Consider the following 21,577-nt stretch of genomic DNA (forward strand, 5'->3'; position numbering starts at 1 on the left):
CGGGGGGGAGAGGGGGAGCAAGTGGGGCAATTTGCGCCGGGCCCCACAGGGGCCCCCACGAGAATATAGTATTGTATAGTATTGTAATTTTTTTTATGGAAGGCGCCCCTGAAATTGCTTTGCCCTGGGCCCCCTGAATCCTCTGAGCAGCCCTGAAGCTCCATCAACCAGCCACACTTCTACAGCTACAGAAAGGAACTGAACTCCCTCTGGCCCTGCAGCTCTTCTTATACTCAGATGCTGGGCTCTGATTGGCTGTGTCCCACACAGACACTCTAGGCAGCTTGGAGGATCCTCTCTACTGACCTTTTTGGGGGCAGGGTGTGGCAGGGCCACAAGGCCTACAGCACGGGGCCTCAGGAGGTATGGTATACACCCTGTGACAGGGTATGTTTGCAAACGGGAAATAAAGAGGTACAACTGTGGTCGATCTGAACAGCTGTTTAGAATTGTGTTCTTATACCACACTTCCAATATTCAGCTGGCTCTGCACAGTAAATATCTAGAAATATTGCTACTTCAAACACATCTTGGAGCAAGTGTAGCAAAACCAAAACTTCTCCCAAGCCTCAACATCTGATGTAATTTGTATACCAACATTTATAATGGACATTTAGATTAGAAATGTCAGTTCTAGGTTCAACTGGATTACATTAGGAAATTGCTGATTCTCTGCACTACATTCATTGAAAGATCAACAGTATCTCAATCTACTAAAACCAGAAATGGATCTCTGGATAAATAAGCTATTTTATAATAGATGTGTAAAATTTTTTGTCACTTACAAAACTGAACCATGATACATTGACTAAGTCAGTCACCAATGACGCTTGGTAGGCTCATCAGTCCATAGTGGAGAATAATTGGTCATATTGGGCCAGACCCTGAATTTGTGTAAAGTGTCGTCCTAGCTCCCTTGACTTCAATTGAGGTATGATAGCTTACACCAGCTGAGTATGTGACCCAATATTCCTTACAAATGGGATTTCTCATGAATATAGCCTTTTTTGGTTTGTGAATATTTCAAACAGCTCCTTTGTTTTATTTGAATGTATTGTGCTCCCTAGCTATGCACTGAGATGCTTAGGAAAACATTTTCCCATTTTTGTTATGTTTGAACGCTTCATTATTAATGAGGTCATTGGTCACTGAAGTCACCTAACATTGTTTCTGCTCCCTGTTTAGAGAACTGAAACTCTTCAAACAGATGAGCAAATAACGTTCTGCACGCAAATACTCTTATTCACACACAGTTTTGGTATTTGTACCACATTTGTGTGAAGAATTTGGCACGAGTATTTACACATAAATTATGATAAATAAGGGGTTTAAATATGACTGAACTGATATTTGGATTTCAAACAGATGTTCATGAACACTGTGTTTCAATATTCAACCAGCTTTGGTTAGAAGACATGGGAATGAGAAATGTGATTGATTACGGCTACATCAGGCAAAGCAGTACTGACAGAAGGTGGTCTTAAGTGTTCTCTTATCTTGCTCTTTAACAGTTGTCTTTAATTGGCTTTCATAAGCCATATAAGTATTTCTAGGTTCTAGTCATGATCTCACTTTTGTTTTTATTTTGAGCTAAAAATAGTTGCACAGTAAATGGAATGGAATCAGTCTCTATGCCATGTGTGGCTGTGATATTAGTTCATGTGATAAATAGCATTTACTATACACCTTTGACCCTCCCCACCATGTAATCTTCCTACTAATACATCTTCACTGGGGCTTCTTCTGACACTGCAACTCTCCTAGGAGTCTCAAATGGCTTTTTAAACTGCAGAAATATTGTTTTCCCTCAAACAAGAAATTTCCTTCAAAATCATACTGGCCCAAGGCCCAGGATTGGCAATACTCTGTCCTGAATGAGCTAAACATGTAGCAAATTTAAGGTCTAATATCTCTCCAACAATCAACTAATAAACTGGTGCTTCATTCCATGGTGGAGCTGGGGATATGCCATAGGGGCCATGAGCAGTATGCTTCTAACTCACTAATTATCAGACCTTAAAACCACAACACTGTGGAAAACACAAATAATTGTTGAATTCCATCCCTGCTCCAATGTGGATTCCCAGTTGAATTTGTGAAGCCAGATTTTTTTCAAGAGACCTTGGCGCCTATTTAAAATCTGTTCACTTGATTAGGTTCCTAAACAGCAGCTGAGCCTTTAAATAATCTGGCCCCAGTTGTGGGTGCTGAGCCCTCTAAAATAATCAATCCATAGTTCATAGCCTGGCTTTATAGGAAGAGAGAAACTAGATAGTGTCAGTACAAAATGTTAAACGTTGTAATAACACATCTGAAATAGTTTCTCTACAGTAAATGTGGCATATATAGAATACTGGATGGTGGCTGTACTACAAAGCTTTTTATCAGCACTTATTAGGCACGACTTCCTTTTAAATACGGGTTTGTCATTCATGATTAAAACATGTACCCCCAAACTCATGCTAACAATGTCCTGTGTCATTGGTATGTATTTCATATACAGCATATAACATAGCTCAGCAAATCCACCATGAAACTTTTTCTTTGGCTGCACTTATCTGTGCTAGTTTTTTATGGCAGTGGTGGTGATTTAACAGCAGACAAACATTTTTATAAACTGGTTCACTGCTGTCTGTCTTGAAGTGGCAGAATTCCAACTGGAATGTCAATAGGGTCTTTCTCTCTCCATGTGGTAAGAGATGTGCTTGATTGGCCCTTTTCTGTTCAGAGTCTATTAACTGTGCCATATTGGGTTATGGACAAAAGGTCCATCACTGGCTGAACTCCAGCTGCCCAACTCAGATCAACTGTGGATTCCCCCCCAAATGGAAGTCTTCTGTACTAACCTCTTCTGTCCCCCAAGAAAGGTTGTTTCTGTAGAATCACTGTTCTAGACTGTTTATGTAGATTTACAATTACAGTGTGTATGTCAAAATATAAAATATGGGTGCATCTATACCTTGCACTCTCTTTCCAGGCAGACTTTCTGCCACAGTGAGCCTTGGACCTGTGTCTCTCAGGGCTGAATCTAGGACACCATAGTTTAATTCTCTTTCTACCTGGTGGTGTCTTCTCGAAAGAGAACAGCAAGAATGTTTTTATTGTAGCCAATTGTAAACTTCATTTAAACGCATAAGAGGACTGCATATTTATTTTTCTTCGCTTTTATCCAGCTACAGCAGAGAACTGTGGCCTTGTAGAGCAAGAAAATCATTTTGGGCTGATGGGGACACCGCACCCCCCCCCTTTATTTTTTAAATAATGCAGGCAAAACTGCCACTGATCCCAATGGGAGTTTCACTTGAATACCAATGTGACTGGGCCCTTAGCTGAGTAGCCAGTCCTAGTGAGCCACAAACAGTGACACCCTAATATTCCATTGCAATGTCTGGATCAGACTGGACATTGTGTTATTGTGACAACAGTGTGTACATTGATCAGTGTTTGGATACCAACTGACATGCAGCTTACAAGCACCTGGGGATGGGGAGACAAAGTGTGATGGAGTCAAGTCATTCTACAATTGTTGGTTGGGTCCTTGTGACTCCATTTGATGCAACAATGTCTCCAGTTTATTCTGCTCCTGGTTGCAGGGAGACTATGTGAAGCACTGCTTCTCTCTCTATCCCTCTGAGCAGTCAAGAAAGGTAGTGGGGGAGAGACAAATCCCAGTGATTTGGCCTAATTGCTCACCATTCCTTGTGCTGCTGGTGTGTGTGTGTGTACACAAGGCAATGTTGGGGAGTGCTTGTTTGACTGGTACTTCACTTGCTCCGCCTGGTATCAGATCACGTCTTAGATGTAGACTTTATGAAGACCAGCTTGTGATTCTAAAGCCACATGTTGAAGGTTTCTGGACTAAATGCAAATTATTTGTCTTAATAGAAGGCTGATGTTTATCTGATATAAAGTCATGCCATGGATCAAAAGATGTGATTATTATGCATTTTTACAAAGATTAATAATGACATGTAGGGGTTGTAAAGTCAATTGCTTGGCAATGGTGAGCTAACAACTTGTTTTCTGACAGTTTTTCTGTCAGGCCACATCACTAAGCCTGAGGAATGACAGAAGGGATTAGCATGCCAGAGTAAGAAGATGAACACAAACATGTTGTATCTGTTGAATAAAATATCCCTGTCACAGCCATTTCCATGCCAATCCTTTGAAGAACATGGTTGAGTCTACACACTTACTTCCCTCTGCTCCCATTTCTTTAGGAAAGGTTTGATGTTCAGCAACTGGCCTTATCTAGGTTTTAGAGTTAGAGAACAGCTGGAATAGGGTATTAAGTGGTCAGGACTGCCTGGCACTGATGATAGATCTGCAATTACCTCACTGTATGACTGTAGGTAAATTAACTTGATTGCTCTATGCTTCAGTTTACCCATCTGTGAAATTATGGATAATCCCTATTAAACTAAGGTGTTAGTGTTAATCAATAATGAATGTAAAGTCCATTAAAATAAGCACAAAGTATTAGTCTCAGTCCTAAACTCAGTGCCTATTCAATCAAAGCTCCCACTAATGCAGCAGGAGTTGACTCACTATTGAATAAATATTGTAGGATTTTGCCCCTTTTTCCTTTGCCGTCTCATTGCAATTTTGCACCAAATGTTTATTGAAATTACACTTTCATGTTCCAAGCATTACCTCTGATGATAAAGTATTGGCCAGACACGGCTGTCACTTACAGTGTAGGGTAACTCCATATCCTGCAATGGAGTTACTCTGAATTCATACCGATGTAACTGACATCTGAACTGGGCCCATTCTTTGCATCTGATGGGTATAGAGTCCTGTTGGTAATCTGGTTTAACTGAAAAGCCATGGCGGTGGTGGTATACTAAACAATAGGTTCCACTAGAACAACCAGTTTCAGTGAGGAGAAGGTATTCTGTTGCAAATATTCTATCTACAAACCTCTTGTTTTATTGGATTACCCTTACCTAATCAGTGAGTAGAGCAGGAAGGCTGTGTCTGAATACTACTGTCAGTTTAAAATGCAGCCTGAGTTTGCATTCACCTGTTATGCTCATGTATAAAAAGTGGCTGACAGTAAATCTGAACTACCCTGATTTGGTTGCCATATGCCACTCCCCAGAGCATTCTGTTTTCAGTGACAGACCCCAAGCTACTTAAGTAGCTCTATTGCTTCAAAAATCCACCCTTTCTGACCTTGCAGACCAGCCTTTAAGAACATGATTTGCCATACTGGGTCAGGCCATGGTCCATTTTGCCCAGTATCCTGTCTCCAACAGTGGCCCATACCAGATCTTCACGGGGAGTATACAGAACAGGGCAACTATGGAGTGGTCTATCCCTGTCTTCCCCTCACAGCTTCTGGCAGTCAGTGGTTTAGGGTAGCATGGAGCATGGGTTTGCATCCTTTACCATCTTGGCTAATAGCGATTGATGAACTTATCTAGGTCTCTTTTTAACCCAGTTATATTTCTGACCTTCACAACATCCCGTGGCAATGAGTTCCACAGATTAGTTGTGCATTGTGTGGAAAAAACACTTCCTCTTGTTTGTAATAAACCTGCTGGTCATTAATTTAATTGGGTGATCCCTGGTCTTTGTATTGTGGGAAAAGATAAATAACACTTTTATAGACCTGTCATATCCTCCTTTAGTAGTCTCTTTTCTAAGAAGAACCACCCGAATCTTTTTAGTCTATCCTCCTATGGGAGCTGCTCCATACCCTGGATCATCTTTGTTGGCCTTCTTGGGAACTTTTCCATTTCACTGTATCCTTTTTGAGATGGGGTGACCAGAACTGGTCACAGTAAGGTGTAGGTGCACCATGGATTTATTTAGTGGCATTATGATATTCTGTCATCTTTTCTATCCCTTTCCTGATAGTTCCTAATATACCGTTAGCTTTTTTGACCTCTGCTGCATTGTGAACTGAAGTTTTCAAAACTATCCACGGTGACTCCAAGATCTTTTTTTGGGTGGCAATAGCTAATTTAGAACCCATCATTGTACATGTATAGTTGGGATTACTTTTTCCAATGAGCATTACTTTGTACTTACTTTCCTCTGTCATTTCGTTGTACAGTCACCCAGTTTTGTGAGATCCCTCTAACTCTTTGCAGTCTACTTTGGGCTTAACTAGCTTGAATATACTCTGCAAACTTTGGCACTTCATTGTTCACCCACTTTTCCAGATCATTAATGGATATGTTGAACAACACAGGTTCTAGTACAGACCCGTAGAGGACCCCATTGTTCATTTATCTCCATTGTGAAAACTGACCACTTATTCCTGCCCTTTTGCTTCTTATCTTTCAATTAGTTACTGATCCAAGAGAAGACCTTTCCTCTTATCTCATGGCTACTTAGTTTAAGAAACTTTCATGAACCCTGTAGTAAAAACATTTATTAACTAGGAGTCAGGATTCCTGGGCTTTATTATCTGTTATGTCTGTAAGAACCAGAGCTTCAGTCATGTTGTAATTTGAATTAGTTAATATGTTAAGGGACAATGAATTAACATAATTGTACAAACATTTGTAGAGCATCTTCACTAGCATTTACAGAGTCCTAGGTAAACAACAACCTAGAACAAATGTTAAGGAATGGCTATGTTAATATTTACAACTATTAATTAACTCATCTGGTAAGTAATTATCTTGAGTCACAACAGGACTAAAGCCTCTAATATAGACAAATAGACCAAATTCGGCTCATTTGCACCAATATAAATCTGCAGTAACTTCAGTGGTATAAAATCCACACATCATTTTATACTTTTCTAAATCGATTAGACGATTCACCTGTTGGGGGATGGAGGAGGCATGTCTCTAATAAATGGCTATTCTGTGCTAAGAAACCACAAACTTATCATACTTGGGACCAGATTCTCAGCTGGTATATGTCAGTGTGGCTCACTGAAGTAAGCATCTGAGGATATGGCCTTTAATTCCTAATCCAATATAAGGCAAAACCATGAAATCTCAAATACTTTTGTGATAACTGTTGGCAAAGGCTGTTTTTATAATGGCCACTATCATATTTTTCTGGGTGCTGTAAGGGTAAATTAATCAGTGTTTATAAAGTGTTCTGCAGGCCTTAACTAAAAGACAGATTGAAGCAGCATAGAACAGAAGTCATGCACTGGTAAGTATGTGCAAAACGTTGGTATTATATTGAAAGCAAAGACCAGCAAAATGTCAAGTATCAGAGGGGTAGCCATGTTAGTCCGGATCTGTAAAAGCAGCAAAGAGTCTTGTGGCACCTTATAGACTAACAGACGTTTTGGAGCATGAGCTTTTGTGGGTGAATACCCACTTCATCGGATGCATGTAGTGGAAATTTCCAGGGGCAGGTATATATAAGCAAGCAAGAAGAAGGCTAGAGATAACGAGGTTAGTTCAATCAGGGAGGATGAGGCCCTCTTCTAGCAGTTGAGGTGTGAAAACCAAGGGAGGAGAAACTGGTTTTGTAGTTGGCAAGCCATTCACAGTCTTTGTTTAATCCTGAGCTGATGGTGTCAAATTTGCAGATAAACTGAAGCTCAGCAGTTTCTCTTTGAAGTCTGGTCCTGAAGTTTTTTTGCTGCAGGATGGCCACCTTAAGATCTGCTATTGTGTGGCTAGGGAGGTTGAAGTGTTCTCCTACAGGTTTTTGTATATTGCCATTCCTAATATCTGATTTGTGTCTATTTATCCTTTTCCGTAGAGACTGTCCAGTTTGGCTGATATATATAGCAGAGGGGCATTGCTGGCATATGATGGCATATATTACATTGGTGGACATGCAGGTGAATGAACCAGTGATGGTGTGGCTGATCTGGTTAGGTCCAGTGATGGTGTCGCTGGTGTAGATATGTGGGCAGAGTTGGCATCGAGGTTTGTTGCATGGATTGGTTCCTGAGCTAGAGTTACTATGGTGCAGTGTGCAGTTACTGGTGAGAATATGCTTCAGTTTGGCAGGTTGTCTGTGGGCGAGGACTGGCCTGCCACCCAAGGCCTGTGAAAGTGTGGGATCATTGTCCAGGATGGGTTGTAGATCCCTGATGATGCGCTGGAGGGGTTTTAGCTGGGGACTGTATGTGATGGCCAGTGGAGTCCTGTTGGTTTCTTTCTTGGGTCTGTCCTGCAGTAGGAGGCTTCTGGGTACACATCTGGCTCTGTTGATCTGTTTCCTTATTTCCTTGTGCGGGTATTGTAGTTTTGAGAATGCTTGATGGAGATTTTGTAGGTGTTGGTCTCTGTCTGAGGGGTTAGAGCAGATGCGGTTGTACCTCAGTGCTTGGCTGTAGACAATGGATCATGTGGTGTGCCCGGGATGGAAGCTGGAGGCATGAAGGTAGGCATAGCAGTCAGTAGGTTTTCGGTATAGGGTGGTGTTAATGTGACCATCACTTATTTGCACCGTGGTGTCTAGGAAGTGGACCTCCCATGTAGATTGGTCCAGGCTGAGGTTGATGGTGGGGTGGAAGCTGTTGAAATCGTGGTGGAATTTTTCCAGAGTCTCCTTCCCATGGGTCCAGATAATGAAGATGTCATCAATGTAGCGTAGGTAGAGAAGGGGTGTGAGTGGACGAGAGCTGAGGAAGCGTTGTTCCAGGTCAGCCATAAAAATGTCGGCATATTGTGGGGCCATGTGGGTGCCCATAGCGGTGCCACTGATCTGGAGATATATATTGTCATCAAATTTGAAATAGTTGTGTGTGAGGATAAAGGCACAGAGCTCAGCAACCAGTTGTGCTGTGGCATCATCAGGGATACTGTTCCTGACAGCTTGTATTCCATCAGTGTGTGGGATGTTTGTGTAGAGAGCCTCTACATCCATGGTGGCTAGGATGGTGTTTTCTGGAAGGTCACCAATGCATTGTAGTTTCCTCAGGAAATCAGTGGTGTCAGGGAGATAGCTGGGAGTGCTGGTGGCATAGGGTCTGAGTAGAGAGTCCACATATCCAGACAGTCCTTCAGTGAGAGTGCCAATGCCCGAGATGATGGGGCGTCCAGGATTTCCGGGTTTGTGGATCTTGGGTACTAGATAGAATAACCCTGGTCGGGGCTCTAAGGGTATGTTGATTTGTTCCGGTGTTAGTGTAGGGAGTGTCCTGAGTAGATGGTGCAGTTTCTTAAGCCTGGTCTACACTAGGCGTTTAAACCAGTTTTAGGAGCGTAAAACCGATTTAACGCCACACCCGTCCACACTAGGAGGCACCTTATATCGATTTTAATGGCTCTTTAAATCGGTTTCTGTACTCCTCCCCGACGAGAGGAGTAGCGCTAATATCGGGATTAACATATCGGAATAGGGTTAGTGTGGCCGCAAATCGACGGTATTGGCCTCCGAGCGGTATCCCACAGTGCACCACTGTGACCACTCTGGACAGCATTCTGAACTCTGATGCACTGGCCAGGTAGACAGGAAAAGCCCCGCGAACTTTTGAAATTCATTTCCTGCTTCCCCAGCGTGGAGAGCTCATCATCACAGGTGACCACGCACAGCTCATCTGCACAGGTAACAATGCAGTCTCCTGAGAATCGAAAAAGAGCCCCAGCATGGACTGCACGGGAGGTACTGGATCTGATCGCTATATGGGGAGAGGATTCAGTGCTAACAGAACTGCGTTCCAAAAGACTAAATGAAAAAGTATTTGAAAGAATTTCTAAGGCTATGACGGATAAAGGCCACAGCAGGGACTCAGTGCAGTGCAGAGTGAAAGTTAAGGAGCTCAGACAAGCCTACCAGAAAACCAAAGAAGCAAACGGAAGGTCCGGGGCAGGTCGAAAAACATGCCGCTTCTATGCTGAGCTGCATGCAATTTTACGGGGCTGCGCCACAAGTACCCCACCCCTGACCGTGGATTCTGAGGTGGGGGTTGTAATCTCTGCCATGTCTGAGGATTATGCAGACGGGGAAGATGAAGATGAAGAAGAGGAGGACGATCTAGCAGAGAGCACACAGCACTCCGTGAGCCCCAGCAGCCAGGAGCTTTTTCTCACCCTGACCGAATTACCCTCCTCCCAGCACTCCCAAGCAACTATCCCAGACAATGACGCCATGGAAGGGACCTCTGGTGAGTGTACCTTTGCAAATAGCAAACACTGTTTTTTAAGCAAGCGTTTTTTAATGACTGATTTGCCCTGAGGACTTGGGATGCATTCGCAGACAGTATAGTTACTTAGAAAAGTTTGTTAACATGTCCGGGGATTGAGAGGAAATCCTTCAGGGACATCTCGATGAAGCGCTCCTGTAGGTACTCCAGAAGCCTTTGCAGAAGGTTTCTGGGCAAGGCAGCCTTGTTCCGCCCACCATGGTAGGACACTTTACCACGCCATGCATGTAGCAAGTAATCAGGTATCATTGCATGGCAAAGCATAGCAGCGTATGGTCCCGGTGATTGCTGGCATTCAAGAAGCATCCGTTCTTTATCTCGCTGTGTTATCCTCAGCAAAGTGATATCGTTCAGGATAACCTGGTTAAAAATCAGGAATTTAAGTAAGGGGGATGGCCATTTTCCTACTGGGTTCGTGGACTGCAGCAGCTTAAAAAAAAATCCTTTCCTGCACGTAGCCAAGCGGGGGGAGGGGAGGAGTGAAATGCCGATGATCTTTTTTGTGTTTGGTCAGCGGGGATCTTCCCCAAGCTACCAGCCACGCAGTGGGTGGGGAGGTGGGAAGGGTGTTGATTAGCAGGGAGCTGGCGTGGTATTAGCCATGCGTTGGGGGGAGGGGTAAATCACTACAGAAGCCGAAAGACAGTGGCTTACCATGGCAGCATGCAAGCTGAATTCTGATGCCCGGACCTGTGTCTGTGAAATCTGTAACTCCAGAGCTGCAGGCACTCAGTATTAAGATGAAAAATGTGACCTTGTAGGGAAATCACATGTGCTATGTAAGGTGAATAGTGCTGTTCACTGTGAAAGAGTATAACCATTGTTCTGTAAAATGTATCTTTTTAAATATTTCTCTCCCTCATGCAGCTGCACATTTTTCAAGCGTCCCTCCTCCATCCCAAAGGCTAGCACAGATAAGGCGGAGGAAAAAGAAGACGCGAGATGAAATGTTCTCGGATATTATGGAAGTTACACGCAAGGAAAGAGCTCATCTGAATGAGTGGAAGGACGTGGTATCAAATTACAGGAAAGATGCCAGTGAACGTGAGGACAGGAGGGACACCCGAGATGAGAGGTGGCGGCAGGAAGACCGGCAGGAAAATCAGTGGTGGCGGCAGGAAGATCAGCGGTGGCGGGATGCAACTCTGGGGCTGCTGCGTGATCAAACTGACATGCTCCGGCATCTGGTGGAGCTTCAGGAACGGCAGCAGGATCACAGAGTGCCGCTGCAGCCCCTGTATAACCACCCTCAACCCTCACCATGTTCCACATCCTCCTCACCCAGACATGTAAGAACACGTGGGCGGAGGCTCCGTGCACCCGCCCACTCCACCCCCGTGGACAGCCCAACCAGAAGGCTGTTGTTACTGTGAAATTTTTTTAATGGCCTTCTCCATCCCTCCCATCCTCCTCCCAAACCACACCCTTACTTCTCTCCCTCTTTTTATAATGAATTAATAAAGAATTCATGATTTTTAAATGAGAGTGACTTTATTTGCATAAGTAAGCTGTACTCGAAGGGGGAGGGTGAGTTGCTTACAGGGAATGAGTCAATCAAGGGGGTTGGGTGTTCATCAACAAACACAGCAGTCACACTGTACCCTGGCCATTGATGAAGCTCGTTTTCAAAGCTTCTCTGATGCGCACCGCTTCCTGGTGTGCTCTTCTAATCTCCCTGGTGTCTGGCTGCGCGTAATCAGCGGCCAGGTGATTTGCCTCAGCCTCCCACCCCGCCATAAAGGTCTCCCCCTTACTCTCACAGAGATTGTGGAGAATACAGCAAGCAGCAATAACATAGGGGACATTGGTTTGGCTGAGGTCTGAGCGAGTCAGTAATGTGAGCCAGCGCGCCTTTAAATGGCCAAATGCACATTCCACCACCATTCTGCACTTGCTCAGCCTGTAATTGAACAGATCCTGACCACTGTCCAGGCTGCCTGTGTATGGCTTCATGAGCCATGGCATCAAGGGGTAGGCTGGGTCCCCCAGGATAACGACAGGCATTTCAACATCCCCAACTGTTATTTTCTGGTCTGGGAAGTAATTCCCTTGCTGCAGCCATTTAAACAGAGTAGTGCTTCTGAATACGCGAGCGTCATGAACCCTCCCTGGCCATCCCACGTGGATGTTTGTGAAATGTCCCTTGTGATCCACCAGTGCTTGCAGCACCATTGAAAAGTACCCCTTCCGGTTTACGTACTGGGTGCCCTGGTGCTCCGGTGCCAAGATAGGGATATGGGTTCCATCTATCGCCCCCCCACAGTTAGGGAATCCTAGTGCAGCAAAGCCATCCACTATGGCCTGCACGTTTCCCAGAGTCACAACCTTTCGTAGCAGCAGCTTAGTGATTGCTTTGGCTACTTGCATCACAGCAGCCCCCACAGTAGATTTTCCAACTCCAAATTGATTCCCGACTGACCGGTAGCTGTCTGGCGTTGCAAGTTTCCACAGGGCTATTGCCACTCGCTTCTCTACTGTGAGGGCTGCTCTCATCTTGGTATTATGGCGTTTCAGGGCAGGGGCAAGCAAGTCACAAAGTTCCATGAAAGTGCCCTTACGCATGCGAAAGTTTCGCAGCCACTGGGAATCGTCCCACACCTGCAACACAATGCGGTCCCACCAGTCAGTGCTTGTTTCCCGGGCCCAAAATCGGCGTTCAGTGGATAGAATCTGCCCCATTACCATCAGGATCTCCAAAGCGCAGGGGCCCGCGGTTTGAGAGAATTCTGTGTCTACGTCCTCATCACTGTCATCACCGCGCTGCCGTATCCGCCTCCTCCTCGCCTTGGTTTGAAGGTCCTGGTTCACCATATACTGCACGAGAGTGCGCGAGGTGTTTAAAACATCCACGATTGCGGTATTGAGCTGAGCAGGGTCCATGCTTGCTGTGCTATGACGTCTGCACAGTTCACCAAGCAAAAAAGGCGTGAAACGGTTGTCTGCTGCTTTCAGGGAGGGAGGGGTGAGGCTGTACCCAGAACCACCCGCGACAATGATTTTTGCCCCATCAGGCACTGGGATCTCAACCCGGAAATTCCAACGGGCGGGGGAGGCTGCGGGAACTATGGGATAGCTACGGGATAGCTACCCACAGTGCAATGCTCCAGAAATCGACACTAGCCTCGGACCGTGGACGCACACCACCGATTTAATGTGTTTAGTGTGGCCACGCGCAATCGATTTTATACAATCTGTTTTGCTAAACCGGTTTATGTAAATTCGGAATAATCCCGTAGTGTAGACGTACCCTCAGTGTATTCCTCAGTGGGATCTGATGGAAGTGGCCTGTAGAATTTGGTATTGGAGAGTTTTCTGGCGTCTCCTTTTGGTAGTCAGACCTGTTCATGATGACAACAGCATCTCCTTTATCAGCCTCTTTGATTATAATGTCAGGGTGGTTTCTGAGGCTGTGGATGGCATTGCGTTCTGCACGACTTAGGTTATGAGGCAAGCAATGTTGTTTTTCCACAATTTCTGCCTGTGCACGTCGGCGGAAGCATTCTATGTATAGGTCCAGACTGTCATTTCGACCCTCAGGAGGAGTCCATGTGGAGTTCTTCCTCTTGTGCTGTTGGTGGGAGGGTAACTGTGTATCAGTGGGCTGTTCAGTGTTATCCTGAAAGTATTCTTTGAGTTGGAGACGGCGAAAGTAGGCTTCCAGATCGCCGCAGAACTGTATCATGTTAGTGGGGGTGGCAGGGCAGAAAGAGAGTCCCAAGATAGGACAGACTTTTCTTCTGGGCTGAGTGTGTGGTTGGATAGATTGACAATATTGCTGGGTGGGTTAGGGGTACCACGGTTGTGGCCCCATGTGGCAGGTAGGAGTTTAGACAGCTTACAGTCCTTTTTCCTTTGTAGAGAGGTGAAGTGAGTAATGTAGATCTCATGTCTTATTTTAGTGAAGTCCGTTTGTATGGAAGTTTGGTTATTGATGAGAGTCTCCGGGTTGGAGAGCTCTTTTTTGATGTTTTCCTGTTTGCTGTATAGGATGCTGATCAGATGGTTCCTCAGTTTCTTTGATAGAGTATGGCATAATCTCTCACTGTGGTCTGTGTAGTATGTAGATAGCAGTGGATTTTTTACCTTTAGTCCATTTGGTATGATGTCCATCTGTTTGCATTTGGAAAGGAAGATGATGTCTGTCTGTATTTGTGCAAGTTTCGTCATGAGGTTGATGGATTTCCACTCCATACGGCTAAATGCAGTGCCTTGCATGGTGTCAAGTATCAGACGGGTAGCCATGTTCGTCTGGATCTGTAAAAGCAGCAAAGAGTCTTGTGGCACCTTATAGACTAACTAGCAGCAAAGGGACATCTATAACTTCCCCATGACAACTCTTTTCATTACTGCTTGAGGGAGAGGCTAGTTCAGCTTTAAGTACAATTTTCCTTTTGTTATTCCAGTGGGCTACTGCTTACTGCCTCTGTAGCTTTAAATAAATATCAAAGGAGATCCATCTTTTCACTGTCTGAACAATCAGACCTGTTCTAATGCTGACAATCGATATTAATCTTTCTGGATAGAATTGCCATTAAAAATAAATTGTTGGTTAATCTACCACACTTCTAACCTCATTGATCATATAGCCATGACCTTAAGCAATTGTGACTGAATATAAACCACCAGGACAATGGAATTATAACTCAATTCTATGCACTGAGCAAGTGTTTTTCCCCCCAGATTGAAATCATGTCATCAGTTTTAGGACTGCTCATGCAAAATGACTGTGTGTCTGAACTAACTTATGTGGGCTATTCATCAGCAACATGCACAGAACTGAAAGTGAGGCTCAGCAATCCATGAACATAATGGTTTAGGAAAACTTAAATCTTGATCTTTATAAAACGTTGCACTTGATTAGGAATTTCCTCTAAGGCTTGCAAAGCAATCTTAAACCACTAATGAACCTCATGTGAGAGAGGGAGGAATGATTCCCATTTGATTCAGCTTCCTCTTCTATAACAGATGACTCAGCTTGTTCAAAGTTGCACAATAAATCTGTGGCAGAGCTGAGAATCTAATTCAGATCTCATGTCTCCTAATCCTGTGACGTAACTGCTAGACAAGACTTCCTCTTATCTGCACTTGCCTACTTGAGAAAATTGCACTAGTTTAACAAAAAAACATTTTTTTATTGAACCAGTGCAAAATCCTGTGCCGATGCTCAAAAGAAGTGTCTACATAATGATTTTGCACTGGTTTAACTAGACAAGTGTATCTATTGGGTTTCTGGGAAACTGGGCGGGCGGAAGCCCGCCCAATGCTAAAGGATCCCCACCCCCCTAGCCTAAGGGGAGGATCTACAGGACCTCAGAAACCCACTAATTTCAGGGGACAACTAATAAAAGAACAGGGATAGGAGTGCGGTCAAAGGGGCATAAGAAGGGAGCCTGACGGGGACACCGAGCAGAGAACCCCGGACAGCGCCCACTGCTCCTCGAAGGCGTCAAGGGAGCCAGCGGACGCCGCCCAGAGGAACTCCGCCCGGAGACGTGAGCGGACGAGGGACCGGAAACAAGCCCCACAGTCGCAGGAGTCTCCATTGGCCAACCACCTCTGTAGCAGGGCAGTAACCCTGCTCCTGCCTTGAAGGACTTAAAACAGCCCTGCGAGAGGGCTGTGGTGGGGAACCATTAGCCTGGGCTGATTGGGGAAGCAGCCGCAGCTGGGCCACGCCCCAGTCAGGCTGCAGCTGGCCCTATAAAGGGGCTGCTAGGCTGGAGCTAAGTCAGTCTGTCTCTAACCATTGAGAGGGATGGGCCTGGCTGCTGGGAGCTGAGCAGGGGATTGAGACTGGAGCAGGGCTGGGGAAAGGCCAGAGGAGCTGGGGAGCTCTGGCCTGGAAAACCCCCAGGCTGCAGGCCTTGCTAAAGGCTGGAAAAGGTACTGGGGTTGCAGAGGGCAGCCCAAGGGTAGGCAGAAGCAGCAGGTCCAAATCCTCCTTGCTGATGAGTGGCTCTGACACTGCAGCCTGCCCCAGTGAGCGGGGCTAGATGGTGACTGGCAGTAGCCAAAGACTGAGGCAAGGTGGGAATAGGGGGTTGGGGTTTCCCTGGGGAGACCCAGCAAGACTGTGGGTTACTGCAGGGAGCAGAACCCTGAGAAAAGGGGCACTTGGGTCTGAGAGGGACACTGGGGCCAGCAGCAAGGCAAGACACCAGCCTGCAGAGAGCACTCCTGAGTGGACAGAGCTAATTCCTGGATGACCACCAGGCGGCGCTGAAGTGGTGAGGCATTGCCCTGCTACACAATTTATTTATTTTTAAACCCATGTACTTGGGTGCAAGTTTGCATGTAGCTAAGTCCTAATTTTTATATGTATTTATTTAGGGGGGGTGTCTTTTCTCTCATTTTCTTATACTTTAAGGCTGAAAAATTAAAGATTTTAAACAGATCAGGTCAATTAACATGGTTGTACCTAAAGCTGCTTTTTATGATCACTGGAAGGGCTAAGAAACAATCTAGTCACCTTTTCTACAAATATTCTAGTCTGTGTAGTTTTTGGATACCTGGGGCTCTTGAAGAAAAACTGCCATTTTATTGCCATAAGTTGATTGAGTACACTTAAAAAAAAACCTTAATCATATGCCTCTTTTTATATAAATACCCATTAGTTTACTGATTGCAACACTAGCTTTTGAGGAACATGTTTAACAAATCAATGGTGATAAGAGACATCCAGTCTTGTGGCAGAACACATGCATGCCGACTAATGGCTTGACTCTGAACACCTGTGTCTTTAGAACTAGTGTAGTGCTCATTAAGTACACTAGTGAAGTAACAATTTGATTTTTCACTTCTAGATACTAGCTTTTAAACAACCCTTGATAATGGCTCCAAAAATGGATAACTTCAATTCACTCTGTAGCAGACTCTGCTCCTTAGAACTGTTCATTGCACTCTGGCTAAAAGTATAGGAGGAGGAAATCCTAGAGTGTATTTGTTGCTGTTGGAAATGGACCAGGCAGGTTCAGATATTTCTACAACTAGATATGGTAGAATTCAGAAGCTTGATGGGACATGGAACAAATCCTTCAAGTCTTTGACATTATGCCAGATAACTTACAGACTGTCCCACCTAGAAATATGACAGTTCCCTCTGCTGTGTTCCCAGTGAAGAGAAGTGAGGTTTTGATACTCAATGGGTAATATGTTAAGTGGACCCCCGAACTGCCAAATTGTAACCAAATCCTACAATTTTTAGATCTCCAACAGGCACAATCCAGGAAGAAAACTCCCATGAGCTCAGTGAAGGGGTCTGCCTGAGTGAGGGGTCTTGGCTGTGGCCCTAACCTAGCTAAAAGCCAAATGCTGCTGTAAGGGGCCTTGTAACATCTCATTGTGATCCCTCCCAACTGAGGGAAACAAGGAAACATGCACCCCAACAGCAAAGGTCAACAAGCTGCCCAGCCATCTACATCAGGGATGTAGGAAGCTACTGCCAGAGAGACTCCTCAGCAAAAACTGGAGGAAACATCTAGAGCACAGAAGAAAAATATCAGATGTAGTCCTCAGCCTAATCTCCAGGGTACAGTAGCTATCGTGGATGGCCAACTAGAACATCTCACAACATACTTCTCTAATTTAGAGCAATATGGGGACTGTGTGGAGAACCAGCTGCTTAAAACACTCTCATATTGGTGAGGGGAAATAAAGCAACAGTCAAATGACAGAAAGCACTTCTGAGAGGCAACAGGGCTCTGAATAACAGGACTGATTTGAGTGACAAATAAGAGTGTATAATATCCACCTTCTGGGGTTGAAGATGGAAATGCATCACAGTGTTTGTGTTCAAGCTTGCTTGTTTTTGGCTTTCTTCCCTCCATCCCCACACCCACTGCCACAAAGTTTCTCACCTTATCCTGAGGGAATGTAAGTGGAGGGAAAGTCTCACTTTCTCACAGACCAACCACACCCAAATTTGGGCCAGATCCTCAAATGGTGTAAATCAGTGTTTGTTCCATTGATTTCAGTGGATTGGAACCAACTGGAAGATTGATAAATGTGAGAGACTAAGGCAGGGGTCGCAGCCTTTCACAAGTGGTGTGCCATTACTACATTTTAATGTTTTTAGAAGGTCTCTTTCTATAACTATTGTTGTATGTAAAGTAAATAAGGTTTTTAAAATGTTTAAGAAGCTTCATTTAAAATTAAATTAAAATGTGGAGCCCCCCGGCCCGGTGGCCAGGACCCAGGCAGTGTGAGTGCCACTGAAAATCAGCTTGCATGCCGCCTTTGGCAGGCGTGCCATAGGTTGCCTACCCCTGGACTAAGAGCTTGTTTATGCAGTTCATCCACACCAGTGCATGTTAATATGGGGCTACCTTAATGCACCCTAGGGAGCTTTTAGTGTATGCAGTAGGGTCCATATAGGCCAGTTAGTATGCAACATGCTAGTGCACACTATAATTCACACCCCTCTAGTGCACATTAACATACCACGGAGAGAAGGCCAAAGTGTGTATGTGGGGGAAACGGGGAGAGAGAAAGAACTTGTATAGTGAAAACTGCAAAACAAGACACCCTAAACATAGCCCTCAGGTATCTAGCATATTTTTATTTGACCCATAGTCACAGCCCACTTTTACTAAGTAACCAAATTTAGACCTTGGATGGTGGCTTAAACAGCTTTTATTGTACATGAGAAGAAAATATTTGTGTTCTGGATCTGTGCCCATCATCACAATAGAAAAAGCTCCCTCTTCATCAGGTATTTAGATTAGAATACTGAAATGCCAGAAAAGAACTATGGGTCAGCTCCTCTGCTAGCACAAACAAACTTACAGTGGAGGAACGTGTCTTAAATATCTTGGGACCTAGATTCGACCAACACTTTTCAGATAACACTAGAAAGCAGCACCCCTGGGAAAATCACGGGAATGATGGAAACTGTTGTTATAGCTGAAGGTTGGCTGTCATTTTTTTTGAGATTTTCAGTGTCTGTCTTTGACAGGGCTTACTACTTAAGTTAAAATTTGGAGATGCTATAAACTATAGGGGACATATTGTGGCACTGGCTGAGTTATGCCAGGAACATGGATATATCACTAAGTCCATTTATATCCTCATTTGTCTAACTTAAAACTGGCTGGAGAGCTTCCTTGGCTTCCAAAAGTGGACACTCCTGTGTCACGTGGATTTGAGGTGTTAGAGCAGTAATAAGAAGCTGTTTTATCAGGTGCCAAGAGGTGCATACATGGGGCCTGATTCTACAGATGCTTATGTATGTGTTATCTTAGTCACGTGAGTAGACCCATAAAGTCATTTGGAGGGCTTGGTTGGGACCTTTAGTATAGTGAGCATTAAGCGACAGAATAAATATTTGCAGAATCAGGCTCTTAATTATGCTATGAACTGGAGCCAAATCATGTATGCCTTACTCTCACAAGCAATCTTATTGAATTCATTTGGGCAAGCAAAAATTGGCATTTAGCCCCCAGTCCTGCAGTTGCATCTACATGGATGAGCCCTTGTGAACACACATAACAATGAAACTTTGTGTAGGTGCAAGGATCTATTCAGGTGGATTCAGTTGTAGTAATAGGACCTTAAAGTGTACAATGTCTGGAAATTTCGTGCAAAAATGCAGTACCCTTGAATTGTATCACAACTCTTAAAGGATAAATCGGCAAGTCATACAGGGAAAACTCAGACTGTACCCATCTGTCTCGGCTCAACAGCCTCTGAAAAACAAAAAGGTTCTATGCAAGCCTTTTTTTCCCACAGGAGTAAATTTGGATGTGTTTTTAATACAATTAGCATTCCTGAGTCTGTCACTGGAAGCCATCTTGCTTAAAAACAAACAGGTCACTTGATAGTGGATCTGCAAGAGCATAACCATAAGAATAAGTCTACACATGGTGCTTGCTATTGATTAAGCAACATAAAAATGAACTTTACTATGTGATAAACTTTCATGCTATATTTACTTGTGGTCTTGATCTTGGATTAATGCAGTCTGGCAAGTTCATCATAATCAAAATGGAAGCATGTTACCCAGGAGATCTATCAGCGACACTAACTGGTAACAACACAAATGTTTGTGGATTTCACCAAGGAGCAGTTGCTTGTGTATGTCTAGAGTAGCCTTGCATCTGGGTGCTGTAATTATAATCTGAAGAGAATTCCATTGTATGAAATTCCCCTATATGTACAATAAATCATTGTATGCACATGAAATGTACAAAACATGCCTTCAGGGAGCTTGAGAAACAAAGCAGCAAAACTAGGATGGAAAAGGAAAAATGCAAAGGGTGGGGTTTTAAACATTGTTCCCATCACTTTGTTCCCTTCAAGTAAATGGTAAAATGCCCATTAATTGCACTGTGAGCAGAGCTACCCTAAGGCTTTGATTAATCTGGAAAATGATTGGGATGTTGATGTACTAGTTAGTCCTTTCTCCCACAAGAATTGCATTTACAGTGGGGCGGTGTGTGTGAGGGAGAATGAAATCTGAAGGGAAAAAAAGACAGATGCAAACTCTACTCCACAGAGAACTGGATCAAGACAAAAATGAACTAAATAAACAAAGATCATACTCGTTCAGGACAGAATAAGGGAATATACATGCAGATAAGTGGAGTCTTCGAAAAGAGGTAGAACACTGATCTGTGAGGAATTAGATGTGGCAAATGAGTTGAAAATCAGTCATGGAATAACCCCAAGAAAAAATCAGGTTTTTTGAAGTGTTATAGGTCTGTTTTCTTACACTTTGTTGGTAAAGAAGTAAGATCCAAAATTATTCTGGATTTAACCCCAAGAAATGAACCAACTCAGTTACCAGAAAGGAAAGTGGTAAAGCATAGACAATTGTTCATACAAATGAAAGGGTTAGAAAAGGGGTAAGAAACAAAATAACTGACAGTATTACATCTATTTGTGTTAAGGCAAATTACTATATGCGAGACATAAGACATCCAAAGATCCTTGAGACCATATGATTTACAATGAGCTGGGTGGGCTGAAAGAAATACAGCAAAGCAGGGACACACACACACACGACTTTCTACCAAGTAAAATTCTTCTTGGGTATTTCTTTCAGCCTTTCAAAATCATACTCGCTAGCTCAGGGCAAGTGCTTTTGTTTTGAAATGCTAATAAAACAATCACTTTTAGCATTCTCTTCAATCGTGGATGATGGCAAGAGAGTAGATTTTTGTGGTGGGGCTATAATTAGGCAAGACTGCATGAACACCACACTGTAATATAAGCATTCGCTAACTTAGCGATGGTGTTTATTGTGAGCGTGTCTAGGTGAGATTGTGCTTCACTTATCTTTTCTCTCCCTATTATAATTTGCCAATAAAATCTGTCTTAATTTTAAACCAATCTCATTTAGACCTGGAGTGCTATTAATCTGGGGTCAGCTAACGACAGGCACCTTAGAAACTCAACTTGCAACCAGGGATAAGTGACACGTGAAATTTGAATGGCAGCACACTTCAGCCTGATAAAGGGCAGCTGTGGAACTCACTGCCATGAGATACCATTGAGGCC

Source organism: Mauremys mutica, chromosome 8 (assembly GCF_020497125.1).
Source record: "Mauremys mutica isolate MM-2020 ecotype Southern chromosome 8, ASM2049712v1, whole genome shotgun sequence".
NCBI lineage: Eukaryota > Metazoa > Chordata > Testudines > Geoemydidae > Mauremys > Mauremys mutica.